At 37.0% G+C, this 16,005-nt stretch overlaps 1 protein-coding gene across 1 annotated transcript in view; it reads left to right on the plus strand.

The window, feature by feature from the left end:
• The window catches only part of LOC127440626 (uncharacterized), a 248,609-nt gene that overhangs the window by 93,696 nt on the left and 138,908 nt on the right, over positions 1-16,005 (plus strand). The gene's annotated exons all lie outside the window — the stretch shown is intronic.

Raw genomic sequence — 16,005 nt, forward strand, 5'->3', positions numbered from 1 at the left:
ACTAGTAAGTTTAATATGTTTAGCTGTGGTGATTTTAAAGTGTTGAATTAAAGATGGCACTTTTATTTATGTTTTAGCGTGCATTTGTGTGTAGTTACTATCAGCGGGTAAATTTAGAAAAGTTGCGTCTTAAATCGTCCTCATTATTTAAAGCATTGCTTCTGTACAAATTCACTGCATTCAACAATAAATGTCAATTTTAGTCATGATCGGACTTTAAATAGCCTGCTGTGAGCAATGTTCCCATTATTATGCATAGTCCAAAGGTTGATTTTGTTAGTTGTGTGGACAGGATTTAGAGTCTGTTGCCGATTCTTTATGTTGGGGTGTCTGACAGAACAACAGATTGCTTTAATAAACTGATACAGGAGAAAAAAACTGTTTAATGCTGTGAACTACATGTTGCGCACCCACAGTAATCTTACATTTACGCACTTTTGAAGCGCTCTGTTTACACTTAAGCACATCACTGAGCTCGGGATGCGCATAAGCGGTGTTGTGCCCTAGATTGGATAGTCTCTTATTACCTCCTTTGTGTGTGTGTGTGTGTGTAGGTGGGTTTGGGTGGTTTACGAGGAAATTTTTTTAGGTTACAAACTGGTAATTACAAGGGTATTATGCTATAAATGTGGTTTAGGAGGACATTTCTAGTGTCCCCATAATTTAAATCGCTTAAAAAACATACTAAACAATGTTTTATTGAAAATGTAAAAATGCAGAAAGTTTTTTGTGAGGGTTAGGTTTAGGGGTAGGGTTAGGGTTGGGGGATAGAATCTATAGTTTGTACAGTATAAAAATCATTATGTCTATGGAGAGTCCTCATAAGGATAGCCGCACCAACGTGTGTGTGTGTGTGTGTGTGTGTGTGTGTATTTATCAGTTTTCTTATTATAGGGCTTCCCTTAGCGTCCACATATCCCCCAGAAATACGTCCACTTAGACATTTAGACAATTGTTATATGATATGCATTTTTGCATCAGTGCTGTTGCATAATAAGAAAATGTGCATATAATTGTAAAACCAGTTAAACACAATTTTTTTCCTCAGACAGTAATCTAACTGTCAAAAACTCTCACCGTGGCATCCCTACATTGAATATACTTTTTTTTTTATTTATCTGTGCATTCATTTGAACTGTTATTATGCATTGTGTAATGTGTTGTAATGAAACATTACGACCCCCCTCCAACCGACCATACACACACACCCTACCCCTAAACCTAACCCTCACAAAAAGCTTTCTGCATTTTTACATTTTCAAAAACAAAACAAAAAAACATCGTATAGTATGTTTTTTTTTTTAAGCGATTTGAATTATGAATTATGTCCTCATAAACCACATTTATAGCATAAATACCCTTGTAATTACCAGTTTGTAACCTAAATAAATTTCCTCGTAAACCACCCAAACACACACACACACACACACACACACACACACACACACACACACATATAGAACTTGTGCTGAAGAAAGAGACAAAGATTTCAGGGGCATTCAGTTAAATGTCAAGCACTGAAGGAATCAGATAGCTTTTTGATGTCAAGAGCTACTGAGGCAGAAGAAGAAGAAATACTCTCTTGATGGGCATCAGGTGTAATTTCAGCAAATGTTTCCGCACTTTCTGACTCCCTACCAAGTCTTCTCTTGCAACTCGCTGTCTGTGAAGCACTGGCATACATCTTAGTCACTAACACTGATGATTGAGCAGAAGCTATCATTATAAGAGGTAACTAGACAGTTTGAAAGTCCCTTTTTCCAGAGTAAAGGACAGCATAAAAATTCTAACCCTCCTCAATGTTTATCAGAAATGTCTATTACAATCATCAGATTATAAAACAAACACAGAGGGTCCAAAATTAATCTCCCCCAGTGACAAATGCAAGTTAAAATTGACTGCTAGTTGGCCTGTAACTTTATTGTGGTCTGTTGCAACTTACTCATTTCCAAATTTTACTGTACCTCAGTGGAAGATTTACTATCCAAAGTTTCTCTAGGATGCCTGAAGTTGTAGTTTTTTTTTCTCTCCAGAACTCCATGTGGTGACACATGTATGTGGAATATTCTTCACATTAAGCCCGAAAAAAAAAAAAAAAAAGTTTTTTTGACAGGCACAGTTTTATAGAAAGACTTCTTGTATAATATTATATATACTGTGAGTTAAAGAAAGACCTGTGCTCTTTGTCACAAATATGCTGGAAAAAATATCTAAAATTTGTCCCTTTGTCATAGGAACAAAAACATATTCTATAAACGATCACCTAGTTGCATGGATGCAGCATCAGGAAAAGCAAGAGTTTACTTTTCGGTTACTAATGCCATTATAGAAATGTGTTATTCAGAAATATTGACTGATACATTTTCCCAACTGACTTACCATTAGCAGGTGTGGCAAAAAGTTAATTTTGGATGTTGAAAACCCCTGAAATACCTAAAATACCCCTGAAATACCTAAATGTTTCTTATCTTATCTATTGTTCTGTTTCCTAACACCGGGAGGCAGAATGATTGTCTCTTATAGGCTGTTTTGTAAAAGAGGGCTCTGTTCTCACCCAGCATCAGAGATTGTTTATCTCTCTCACTCTTGTCCTGTTTCATCTGCCGATCACTGAGTAGTTTTCATTTCCCCTCCTCTGCTCGTCCCGATCACAGTGCTCTTGCAATGCCAAGACCCGATGCAGTTTTAAGCCCTTTTTTGTCTTTGCGTTAAAATGATCTTTTTATTTTAATCCTCCAGACGGGAGCCGCCCTGAGAGGACTTATCCTTGGCACTTATTTGAACATGAAAATGATCTATATTATGTTCTTTCTCTTTCTGTCCCTGTCTTTTAGGAATGGGCATTTTGGGCATTCTGTGTGCATTCATTTGTGCTGCCCCATCTCTGGCCACATCCATGCTAATCCATTATCAATTTCCTAACATCATCGTTTTCCAAAATATGCGGTAATGAAGAGCATTTTCGAAATGCTAAATTTTTGGCCAAGTAAAAGCTGTTCTAGTGATAATGTGTGGTGTAAACATAGCAAAATGAATGCACTTTCAAAGAAAAATGTATTAGTGTGGCTGTGGCCTCCGTGAGTTCTGGCAAACTTGCCGCAAATTTGCAGTAAATTCGCCACTCATTTCACATGCAAATTAGCTTTGCGGCAAACTCTGCATTGTCGCCAAAGGTTTGCTGCAGGTTCACTACCAGAAGTGAAGAGATGCAGACTTCTGGCAAACATTTGCGGCGAATCGCACGCTCATTTGCATTGTGAAAATAATGAGTGGGAAATTTGTGGCAAGTTTGTCAGAACATTACATGTTTTGTAAGGGAAGGTACCACCAAAAATTTGTGCTTAACCAATGACAGAATTAAAAAAAAAATGAGGCCCTTTGACATGTTTGTGAAGTTATTGCCAAATTTCGATTGGTGTTTTGAAGTTGAAAAAGAATTAAGTCACGCAATTGTTATTGTTGTGTTTTCATGATTGATGATTGCTTCAGAGTATTTGGTTACTCATGCCCATCACTATTTTCTATCTCTTTTCCTTTCTCTTAGCGATCATGTTGTTTTCGCCTCTTCAAGCTTGTTTCTCTGGTGTCCCGAGAGAACCGATGTTTTGAAAAACACAGACCCCCCACAGACACCCTATGCTGGGCATAGTCATGGCATACTGATCAGCAGTTTAGCAATTTCACCTCAGGTAAAATGAGAGTGTAGGAAGATAAATTATATCCGTTTAGATAAATATACGTCCTCCTTTTGCTAACAAAATGCCTCGTGCATTATCCCTCTGTGTCTTGGCAGATTTCCCCCGGTGCTGTGGCTCTCAGATCTTTTGTTTCACACTCAAGTTTTTGTGAGGGAGGAGAGGCTGACTGACTCAAAGTAATTTTTGTACTTCTGTGCTGCTGAAGGTCTCACAGCAGGGAGCACCTACAGTCACCATACCCTCTGCACAGCATTAGTTTGCCTATATTTGTAGAAGGAACTGCTTTTTTTACTAAAGGGGGTAATATAGAGGAAAAGGCTGGCTTTCTTCTCCTCTTTCCTGTTTGGTCCAAAAAGCTCTTCCCTGGAGCACTACAGCAGGAGAGGTGGGGGAAAGAAACAACAAAGCTAGCTTTATTTATTTCCTCTGCTGTATGTGGAATAATGTTTCCTAGAGTGAGAATATGTGCCACTGTGTGTATATTTCTGATCTGAAATCTAGTGCACAAAGCGTATTTTCAAGAGTAAATGTTTTCAAGGTAAACTATGAAGTAGTTTGCCAATGGCGAGTAAACTGTGCAAGTTTACCAGCCATATATATCTGAATAGCACATTTCTTTAATGGCATTCTTAACTAAAAAAAACTGTTGTTTTGCCTGATGCTGCATCCATGCCAATAAGTGTCAGAGTCCAAGTCGATGCCATATCGGCCAGCGCAACAAAAACAAAAAGTTACTTTTCAACTTTAAAGAATATTTTCTTGTCTCTATGATAATTGGATTATTTAGCTTTTTATCCCTTGCATATTTGTGACAAACAGCACACTCGTAGCATCGTTAATACAAGATGAGCCAGTCTCCATCTTTCGGTAAAACTTGTCGCAAAAATTTTTCATTTACATTGAGACTTTGTACTCATATTTTTGGTTTGGTGGCTTAATGCAAGGAATATTCAAATTTACTTTTTTGACATTCATTTGACATTCTAAGGTAAGAGTCTCATTCTTACAATTCGACTTAGGGATAGTGCATCCAAAAATGACAATTCTCTAATCATTTACTCACCCTTATTCCATCCCAGATGTGCTTGATCTTCTTTTTTCAGCAGAACACAAATAAAGATTTTTAAAAGAATAATTCATCTCTGTTGGTCCTTACAATGCAAGTGAATGGTGACCAGATCTTTGATGGCCCAAAAGGCAGTTTAAAAGTAGTCCATAAGAATACACTGATTAAATCCATATCTTCTGAAGTGATATTATTGGTGTGGGTGAGAAACAGATCAATATTTAAGTCCTTTTTAACTGTAAATCTACACTTTCACTTCCACATTCTGGTGTGGAAATTACTTTCACTTTCACATTCAGCCACCTACTGGTCGGGGCTGTTCAAAGGTGGAGACTGGTAGTAAAAAAGGACGTAAATATTGATGTGTTTCTCACCCACACTTACTGTATCATATTGCTTCAGAAGATTACTTGTATGCCTCCTTTATATCATTTTTGGAACTTCTGAGTTCTGATCACCATTCACTTGCGTTATATGGACCTACAGAGCTGAGATATTCTTCTAAAAATCTTAATTTGTGTTCTGCAGAAGAAAGAAAGTCATACTCATCTGGGATGGCATGAGTGTAAGTAAATGATGAGAGAATTAACATTTTTGGGTGAACTATGTTTATGAAAGTGTTTTGGCTTTCTGAGTGAGAATAGTTTTTTGTAGGTAGGTGTTATGTGTGTGAGAGAGAAATAAATGGCGATTTAGAGTACGGTGGAAAATCGTAATTAAAATTTTCAGTCTCGTTAAGTTGGTGACGGCCTTCACCGTACCGTGGCTCTCGGCGATCGATGAAAAGAATCTGCCTCCAATACTAACGAACCAAGAGATCCCAGTGCCTGGGGAAGAGCAGAATTAATTAAAAATATTTATGGCCCCAATTAATCAGTTCACTGAGATACTATGATTGTCTGGGGGGTGGGGGGGTATGGATGCATGTTGCATGAAGCGAAAGGAAGCTCTGAATATGATCGGATGCTGTCACATCCTGCTGTTTGGCACAGCACATACGCATGCATGCACACACACACACACACACACACACGCACTTCAGCTTAAAGGCATAGTTCACCAAAAAATGAAAATTCTGTCATCATTTACTTAACCACATTTGGTTCCTTTCTTTCTTACACAGTACACAGAAGTACTCACAACATATTCAGTCACCATGCACTTTTATTGTTTGGAAAAAAGATGCAATGAAACTGAATGGTGACTGAGGCTGTCAGTCCCTAACATTTTATCACATTTGTGTTCCACAGAAGAAAGTAAGTCATACGGCTCTCTTTAAGTACCACCTGCTCTCTGCACTTTCAGTCCACTGCCAGCCAGACACTTTTCTCCTGCACTGATTGCTCTTAACAGCCTCAAAGAGACCACATAGTGACAGGGGCATTATGGTCAGTGTGTCTCTCACACATTCACTCCTCATGTTAAGCTGGGGTGCACTCCCACCTCAGATGTGACAGTGTCGATACGCTGGTTTACTCTATGCTCTCAGCCTGTTGCCCTGGTGCCCATGACAACAGAGTAATCCTTCCATCTACATCATACGCCCATCATATGGGCATGAGCCATTATTGGATTGGCATAAGTGTGAGTAGCATTTAGTAGAGCTATTCGTTTGCTGAGTTTGCTTACTTCAATGCTTAATTCTTCTTTATTCTTCAAATTAGCAACAGCTGTATCGATTTCTCCTCTAGAAAGGGCTCTTCTTTTTGTAGCCTTAGGAAATTCCTCTTTTCTATTACTCAGCTCTATCACTTCACTGCAGAAAATTTAAACTTTTTGTTGGTATTCCAGTCTGGTTTCTGCTGGTCAGTGCTGGTTTAATGCTGGTGTAGCTGGTTGATCAGCATAGCCATACGGTTCACCAGCAAAAAATACAACCTGGTCTTGTAGAATCACAGTATTATAAATACATTTTTCAAAAATGATTTTTACATGGCTCATTATACGTATCGCGGCAGTTCCCTGGTGCAATAAACACTAGAGGTGCTACAACAACAGTGACTTTTATACACTTTCACACAAATCACAAGTAAAAATGCAGATTAACAGGTCATGAGCACTTTTCACACAATCGTGTTTTATGACATCTTAACACTTTTATTATAGTGCATGACTTGTAAGGCGATACATTTAAATGTGCACTCAGTAATTTCTTGAAGTATGGCTTACACTGACACCTAGTGGCCTGGATGCTGCATCATTCAAATACAGTAGTTTTCAGTACCAATGCCATTGTAGAAATTCACAATGCACAGTAAATCAGGATTAATTTAATCCATGAATGAAAGTGTCCAATAACAGGACAGTTACTGAAATAAAGCAAGTAGTATTCAGATGGTCAAGTGATGCTAATTGCCCCCATGAGCCGCCCCTGCTCCATGTAGAATAAAATAGCTTTTATAAGGTTACTGATATGACTGAACTCTTCATCTCACTTGAGTGGACATGATTTTATACACGTTTCAAAATTACTATTTATTTCTTTAGAAGTAAAACTTTTTAAATGAGAAAAAAAATTACTAAGTGCACCTTTAAATGTTTGCATTACATAATTGCGCAGTAGCTCAACTGATAGCGATGCAAAGGACTTGCGATGCAAAGGACCTGGGTATGAGTCCTGAAGAGCATGTGAGACAAAAGTGTCACAGAAGCACCACAGAATTATGCGGTTGCTTTAGCAATTGTATTTTTCATTTCACATTTGCTTTTCTGACACTATCTGTAAGTTTTAGGTTTAAGGTTTAGGGTAGGGATTTCCATCTTGACAGAGCACTAACCTACAAAACCTCATCTGTTTGGGAAGAAAATGTAACTTGCTTTTGGTACAAGATGTCTGATTAACTACAATTTCATTTTGCTAAAAAAATAAAAAAATAAATAGAAATAAAAATATCACAGTCACTTAATTTTCATGGTAATTCTGGTTGACCAAGCAAGTCTTGCTGGTTAAGATAGTTAAGAAGCCTGTTGGGGAAACCAGCACACCAGCATCTCATGCCAGGTGTCAGCATCGAAAACACAACTGGTGACCAGCAATGCTGGTCTTTTCAACATTTGTAACTCATAACCTTTTGTCTGCAATAAGTGTGTTACTTATTAGAGAACTCTCAAAAATGAATTCAAGGCAAAATTTAAATCACAAATGGGAACTTTCAGAATACCAATATATATATTCATATAGATGGATGAGCAAATTTGAGTTTGAACGAAATAAGCTAAGAAAATGTGTGCCACTTACAGCTCAGCTTTTAAATGTATCCAATATAGTTACTTGTTATTTAGCAAACACTCTTTATACAAAGTAACACTAATATAATTGGAGGGGAAGTCATCCTGGAACAGAGGTATTTAAACAGCCTGGTGTTAAGAGCCTTTCTCAGGGTCATAGTGAGGTTAATGTCTCACTGTGGAGCACAACTGTTTTAGAGCAAGAGTGGTGTCACAGAACATCTCCAGTGGGACACTCCTTCCTGGAAATAGACCAGCAACCTTTGTGTTGGCAGCCACGATCTTTGTAACTGTAGGCTGCAGCCACTTCCTCAGCTATTATTGCATTACAGTAGGTCATTTGTATGATCTGTAAGGCTACTTTAGATTATGACCGCCTAGGTGTCAATAATACGCCATTGTGCAAAACCCAATGGACCAGTTCCAATCTAATGAATCTTATCTTAAGAAACTGTCTCTGCCAGCAAGAAGATTTCACTGCCTCTGCAGTCAAGCCTGTTAAATTTATTGTAAAACAATCTATCAGCAGTTTCCAATCAACCCTGCCTGCATGAATGAGTTGTAAGTTTGATGCATATTCAGCTTTTAAGCACAAACAAATATACTTTTTGCACAGACCTTAAATTCCCCATGACGATGCTTGAAAAATGTGTTGACATATTTCCTATTAATACTATCTAGCATATCGAAGGGCTTGTCCCTTTTTTTAGTTAATAGGCTTTAGTTATGCCACAGTGAGGACTGGGAGGTATGAACAGAGGTGGGTAGAGTAGCCAAAAACTGTACTCAAGTAAAAGTACAATTACTTGAAAAAAATAATTACTCAAGTAGAAGTAAAAGTACTAACATAAATAATTACTTGAGTAAGAAAGTATCCAATTAAAAGAGTACTCAAGTAGTGAGTAACTCGTTACTTTCACAAATGACATAATAGATGTTTACTCCCCTATATTCCATTACATAATACACATTTAACATGTATTACATATTTATTATTATTATTATTATTATTATTATTATTAATAATGGAAATTCATCATCGCCATCATGTTGTTCCAAACCTGTATGACTTTCTTTCTTCCATGCAACACAATAAGGAGATATTAGACAGAATGTTAGCCTTGGTCACCATTTACTTTGCTTAAATGAGTTCACATTTACTATATAGTGTGCTATTCAAAATTGTTCATAATGTTGACAATTTATACATCTTAATAATTTGTCAACATTATTAACTCTTTTTTGACTAGACAATATAGTAAATGTGAACTAATTTAAGCAAAGTGACATCAGTTCTGTTTCTCTGTTTCTCATCCACACCTATCACATCGCTTCTGAAGATACTGATTTAACCACTAGAGTTTTATGGATTACTTTTATGCTGACTTATGTGATTTTGTTTAGCCTTAAAATGTTGCCACCCATTCACTTGCATTGTATGGACCTACAGAGCAGAGAAATTCTTCTAAAAATCTTTATTTCATCTGCTGAACTCAAATTAAGTCATTTACATCTGGTGTGGCATGAGGGTGAGTAAATAATGAGAATTGTAATTTTTGGGTGAACTATCCCTTTAAGGGCTCTTGTCAGATCTGGATGAATTTGTCACTAAGAGAGGTTTGGAAACATTTCTAGTAATTATTACAGTGAAAACGTGAAAATGTCCCACAAGGACATTATATATAATGCTGAAATATAAACCAAAGCAAGATCATGTTTTATTAATGCCTACTTTAGCTATTTCATTGCTTTTAAAGTCCTGTGTGAATTCTTATTTCAGTGTAGTTACAGTTTTCAGTGTCGTAAGTATATAGATCATTAGTTCTGTACAGTAGTAACGCTGCTCTCTAAACGCAGAGTACGCAGCCTGGGTAGGGCACCCACCCCGGTCGTGGAACACTCGCTGTGTCTGAAACCGCCCCTATTGACTATATATTGCACTATTTCGGGTGTCTGCCATTTTGTAGGAGTGTCTGAATTCTGAGTGAGCCACTCGTTCCCTACTTTTGTTCACTCATTATTACCCACAATGCACACTAATTTTGAATGTACATTTGATGTACACTCGATGACGATGGTTTATTGCCCACAATCCACCACGGGGAAGACGTACAAGCCGGGAGTTTACTGCTTCCTTCACTCCTGCAATGTTTTATTTCATGCTGAATGTATTAAATTACTTTTTGACAAATCATTACTTGATTAAAATAACATAACATATAGAGAGGCAAAATATACAGATTTTAAAATGTACTCTTTATTTGATCAAATGTGTTTACTTTTTATATTAACACACAGTATATATTAAAAATGACAAACAGAATGAAGATAAATTTTATTAATATATTATTTAATAAGAATAACAAGTAAGGCCCAAGTATTTTAAAATTTCATATGTGATGTTTCTGCGACAGTCCCAGTGCTCCGACACTCTGTGTATATGTCAGCGTCCAAATTCACTCACTCATTTCGTTCACTTACTGCTGAGATATAGTGCACTAACTGCCATTCACTATATAGGAAATAGTGAAGGAGTGAACGATTTCGGACACAGCCACTCTCTTCGCCATATGATCGCCTCGCGCCCGCACGTATCACACGCGCGCGCCCTGCACACCTCGCTGTGCACGCGCAGAAATGCTGTCTCTTCATGCTCCAGTTGTTGATTACACGAATGGCAGACACTTAACTTGGATGTTTACATGGATTTATACAATTAATCCGCCTTAAGTAGCTGCGATAGTTTCCAGTACCCCCGCAAGGGCACGGGGTAAATGCATAAATACTGCTCATGACATGCGGGACGCGGGACAAAGCGCACTGATTTAAAAATGTACACTTAAAAACTGATGTCATAAGAGCCCACTTACATTAACACCCTGAAAATGACCATCACATTACACAGAAAAGCCCGCGTTAGCATTAGAGCCAACACTTACCTCAGCGTGCTGTCTTAAGTTGGAGCTGTGATTTTAATCTTGAAATATCAGCTTGTCTTGGTGTTAAATGAAGGCATTGCATGACGAAACTATTCTTTTTTTCACTGTGCAGAGCGAAGAAAGTGTTTCACTTTGAAGAGTTTGATACTGCAGCAGTGATTGAGTGACGGTCTGTGACAGTGGCTCAGCGCGCGCAGCTGTGAACGTCCGCTCTCGTAAAAGTCCCATTCAATAATCTCTCAATAAATTACACATGAATTAAAATTAAACCCAGTAATGTAACGACAGGAACGCCACCCATAGTAAAGAAGTAAAAGTAAAAAAAAAAATGTAATTAGAAATTTACTTGAGTGAGAGTAAAAAGTACCCACTTTTAAACCTACTCTAAAATTATTATTTTTTTAAATCTCAGTATTTGATATCAAGATAATGATGTATTTGCCCTGAAATGGCATAAAAGTTACATATTTTTTTTAGTCAGAGGAACCATCATTTCAACCAAACAGCCTGGATAAGTGGTTGTGTAAGTATACTTGTATATGTGAGCAGAGCGGGAATAAAGTGTGTCCAGTGCTACGTGCTTATTCCCTAGCGTTGATCGTGCTTAGTTCCCGTCCCGTGCACGTTGCCTCTCTCCACGTTATAGAGTCGCCACATAAAGCCTAATTCACTGTACATAGTTGCAGGCATGGTTATTTTAACAACAGTAGTGGAAACACTGCTAAAAATACTGGCATCTTTCACTAAAACACAATGCAGAAAACAAAAATGAGGCAAAGTGAAACTATCTTCATTTGTCTGATGTGTGATTCAGATAGTTTAGCTCAGCAAGGATTGTGTCAGGGCAAGTTAATGTGGCGCCTTTAGACAATACATTTTTTTCCGCCTAAATTTAGCTTCATTAATTAACATGTTCAGAGCCTTTCATAATAAACAAACAGAATTTTCTTGTAATTTTGTGAAAATTAATCAGAGAAAAAATTTATCATGGCATGGGTGGAAAGGAAAGCCTATTTATACTTAAAGCAAGCAAACCGTATTTTAATGCTTTACTGTTGTTATGTAAATTGCTTGTTAGTAGATTCTCACTTTAAGGAAAAAAATTAAAATAAAATTGGTCCATTCAGACTTTTACATTTTTGTACATTTTCTCTCAGAGGACACCCCTGAACCCCCATATAGTATTTTAATCCTTCAAAAGTCCTCCTATGTCCCATACATATTTATTATGAATGTTAAAATATTTAAAAACAAAAAACTGGACTGCTGTCATTCAACTTCAAAATGAACAGTTGATCTTATCTTTTAATATTCATATCCAAGTGCCCTCGACTGATGAAATATTTTAATCTTTTGGTAGAAGATCCATCAGACCCCACTACTTTGGCTGTCTCTGGGCCCCCAATGTCCTCATCCCTGCCCAGTTTTCAAGAGACTATTTTGACTGTTTAGAATGTATTTTTTCAATTTCTTTACAGTTATAAAAACTATTCAAAAATATATATTATATAATTTCATAGCCATATGACGCAGCGTAAGCTACGTACTACTATCCGGACCGCTGCTGGGAAGAAAATGTACAGACTGGACTTCTTGAAACTTTGAGTACCCCTGGTATACTGTATCTCCTAAAAGTGACTTTTGTTGACAGTTAGGAGTACACTAGTATAATGATGGCCTTAAAGCTAAAAGATATGGACTAAAAGCCACAAAACTATACTTTCAAAGGTCTTTAACTGCTATGGACCAGCAAGCAGCTGTTTAATTTGTTTATTGAAGAAATCCTCTACTGGACTTGGATCTCAGTGTAATATGTTAACGTGTCTTCATTTGTATAATCTATATTAAGCACAGATAAGAATGTCAGCTTAACATTCATTTAGTTTAGGCATCAGTACAGGTGCCAGACAGCCATCAGTCCCAATGTCACCAGGAGAATGGCTGATTGATCGAAGCGAGTCGGAGCGCAGAAGGTGAGAGAGGTTAAAGCACAATCATGATTGACGTGGAGATTGCTGAAGAAAAGGAGAGAGGCAGACGATCGCATATTAAAACAATATTGTGAAATGGAGAGAGAGAGGCAGAGAGACAGGTGTTGAGTAGGAGGAGGTGACGAACAAGAAAATATAAAATGTACAGAAAAGCTTTTTGGAGACAAGAGGAATATTTGTTTTAAGGAATAAGAGAATTGTGTGAATAAGCAGTTTAGGGTCCTCTGGGGATATGGAGACATCTGCCATGCTTTAGTGGCCATGTTGACAACACCACTGTATTCATGTTTCACACTGCATTAACAGAGCGCATAACACTGAGCTAGACTAGTCAGCAACACAGGTACTCAATGCATTACTCAGCAATTATCAACAGAATCTTCCCTTGCAGTTTAAATTGCCCTTAATGGATTATTTTTGAATTGCACAACTACACTGCCACTCTTAGTTACACAATCCAAAAATACACTACAAAATCAAAAGTATGTGGACACCCTTTTCTATTTAACAAGTTTGGCTAGTGGCAGCCCATGCATTTTAAGTCAAGGCCTTCAGTGTGATTCATGCCATTAAGAAAACACAGTTTCACAATGAAAAAGACACATCATACTTTATGTGGCAGTCAACTAATAATACCAATTGACATTTTAGAAACACGTCCACGCATGAAAGCCAGAACCAAGGAGGTCTAATACCAAGAAAATCTCTCTAATAATATTTGTGATTTAAATTTTGCAATACAGTTTGTTTCGTCAGGGTGTACACGGTTACTTTTCAAAACTTTATCCGACACTGAATGCTCAAGCAGCCTAATTTACACTTAGAAAACTCCTGATGTTGCTATAACAATGCAAAAAGCACTTACCAATTTGCTTGAAATGAAAATCAGCCCTCATTTCCTGTTTAATTAATCAATCGCACAATCATGCAGGTATTTAAATCCATAAGGATATCTTTCTCAATGGTGATGAAGAAGTGATGACAGTTGTCTCGTCGGCAAGATCTCGCACTCTTCGCTTTCAAATTACGTACATCACTTAAAGCGTGATTGCGTCACTCAAGGTCAGTTAGAAGGCCTGGACTTGGACATATCCTAAAGACCACAACCCACAAGAACAAATAAATAAATTTGATTGGCTGATGAATCTGACAATCTGACTTTAGATGCTTATTCACTGCACTGTTGAGGGATTTTGTGGAAATTCTGAAGGCCTGATGGGGTGGAGCTCAGACTCACACGCTGCTTCGGCTAAGGAATATGGCTTCGGCATGCGATTTGTGAAACAGTTGTCGCACTTTTTTTGTAAGCATCGAGGAATAAATTCTGATTGGATAAACTTTTTGTTTTTTGCCATTCGTTTGTAGATGAATTAGGAGTGGAAAGCGACTGGAAATACATAGGCAAAAAGGTTAATGAGAATGTCACTGAGTTTGGCTATTCCAGTAATTCCAATGAAGTCTTAAAGGGTTAGTTCACCCAAATATTTTAAATATAATTTACTTACCCTTTTGTTTATCCAAACCAATATGACTTTCTTTATGGAACACAAAAGCAGATATTAGCCAGAATGACAGCCTCAGTCACCATTCACTTTCATTGTAAGAAAAAATAAATGATGTCTGAAACAAACATTCTGCTAACAAGTCCTGTTGTGTTCCATTGCAGAAAGAAAGTCATAATGGTTTGTACAATGTGTAAATTATGTCAGAATCTTCATTTTTGGGTGAACTTGGTGAATATTAAATGCTGTGGCATACAATGACATCTGAGAATTGTGTGTATCCAACACGTAATATATTATAAAAATACATTTTGTCATAATACAGTCAATAATGTATTGTTTTGCAGTTAAACATCTCAGGGCGATAAGATGCAAAACCCATCATGCATTGTTCTGCATTTATACTTACCATTATTCAACGTTCGGTTCATTACTCTTCATAAACACAACATACACTGCTCTTGCACATTGTTCATTTCAAATCAGACTGCTTTGATACAACATCACACATTAAACTTTAAGATTGCACAGTTCATAATGTATTGTGGTGAAAACAGCTTCATTTCCTGGTAATTGCAAAATCAGCCCGTGAAATGATGCATCACCAACTTGGAAGAAGCTTTTCTGTTAGAGGAGAAGATGGAATGCTTGACTGCCTGAGAATCCTGTCATTCATTCCAGCAAAAAACAAAAACAAACAAAAAACAAAACAAACTAGAGTGAAGTGGTTTTTAAAGTTGCATTCAATGAGATGGATTCAATGAATTGAATTGACAACCACAGTAAGGATATGCTTGAATACCTTTTCACCAAAAACAATTTTATCAGGTATTTGGCTTGTTTGACAAAAATACCAAACACTTAAACTAGAAGGTCTTAAAGTGTTTACACAAGGGAAGGCTCAATTTAAGGTTCTTCACTTTAAAAATCAGGGCAGTTGACTACAATAAAAACACAGCTTTATAGGTCACCACACAGATGGATATAAATTGTAGAATTTGTGCTGATTAGAATGAATTAAATCACAATTTTAGAAAACAACGATTAGCTTAGAACATGGGCTAAAAAACAGTGGAATCTTGGTACAGTGGAAAGATTTGGAATCTTAAACTACACAAAACTGTATGAATATCTTTGTATTAGATAACAACATATCAAACCAAGCAGCATATGCAAACAAATGATGCAAGACATTTTCTCAGAATGAACTTTCTGAGCAATTTTTACTTTTAACCAATTGGTCACTTTTGGGTGAATGGATGAAATCAGTTACCTAGCAGAGTAACCACATATGTAGTTCATCACATTAACTATGGACATAGTGTCCTTTGTACTAATTGTGAACAGCAGCCAAACAAGCTTCTGTTTGTCAGATCTTTTGCTTAGAAAATGTTCTTGTGCTATCTTTCTTTCAAATAAATGCCACTTGGTTTTATATTTTGTTATCTAATGCAATAACATTCGTGCATTTTTATTGTGGCTTAAGTGTGCAAATCCTTTTTTGGGGCCACTCTATCAACACAGCACTGATGTAAAAGGGAATAAAAATGTAAAACCCAATAAGACCACAAATGATGTATT

The sequence above is a fragment of the Myxocyprinus asiaticus genome, chromosome 5, assembly GCF_019703515.2.
Source record: "Myxocyprinus asiaticus isolate MX2 ecotype Aquarium Trade chromosome 5, UBuf_Myxa_2, whole genome shotgun sequence".
Lineage (NCBI taxonomy): Eukaryota > Metazoa > Chordata > Actinopteri > Cypriniformes > Catostomidae > Myxocyprinus > Myxocyprinus asiaticus.